We start from the raw sequence: 860 nt of genomic DNA on the forward strand, positions 1-860 counted from the left end.
GTGGTGTAGAAAAAGAAAAAGGAAAATTTTATTTAAAAAGGTGGTGGGACCCACCACTAGTATATGTGTGTGGCTTAGAGACCCATTTGGTCTCATTTTTCCTCTCTCTCCCGTAGCTCACTCTCACCCCTCATTCTCCATTTTTTTTCTTCTTCTTTTTACAAGATTTCAATCCTAGATTTCTCCCTCAATTTTTGGAGTTTTTAAGTGCCGTTTGCGGCAAATTAGAGATCACGACGAGATCTTCGATTTGATCGAAGCAAAGGTGGTTTTGGTGCACCCTAAGAATTTTGAAATCTAAGGTTTGGATTCGGCAAATTGGGGGTTTTTGCAATTCTTGAGGTAGGGGTTTCTAATCCACAATTTTCTTTGACTTTTGTGAGTTTTCTTATAAAAGTTGTTAAGTTGTTTACTAAATTATGAGTATTGTTTATGGTTATAGACATTTTATGTATAATGAGCATGACAAGGTGTATAATGTGTTGAAAGTGATAAAAATTACTTGTATTGTTTATTGATTTTGATTATATGCACTTGAATGCTTGAATGTCAAATACTATGTTGTCAAAATTGTTTATTGAGAGTTTATTAATTTAATTTTCCCAAAAGCAAACAAATGAGATATAGATGAATTGTATGGAATTGTGAACTTGACATGGTATGGTGATCAAAGCATGAAGCATTCATGCATTGCATTGGGCAAAAAAGGGAAAATTTGTTTTGAAATGAAATGAAATAATTTTGGGAAAATTGTTTTGGAAAGTGTTTGTGAAAACCGGACGCCTAGGAGGCGCCTAGTGGTTTGTTGTGTTATTATAGTCTAGAGAGGACTAGGGATTGAGTAAACTAGGCCGGATGCG

The sequence above is a fragment of the Cornus florida genome, unplaced genomic scaffold (genome assembly GCF_030987335.1).
Source record: "Cornus florida cultivar Cherokee Brave unplaced genomic scaffold, ASM3098733v1 CherokeeBrave_3.0.0_Hap2_Chr10, whole genome shotgun sequence".
Taxonomy (NCBI): domain Eukaryota; kingdom Viridiplantae; phylum Streptophyta; class Magnoliopsida; order Cornales; family Cornaceae; genus Cornus; species Cornus florida.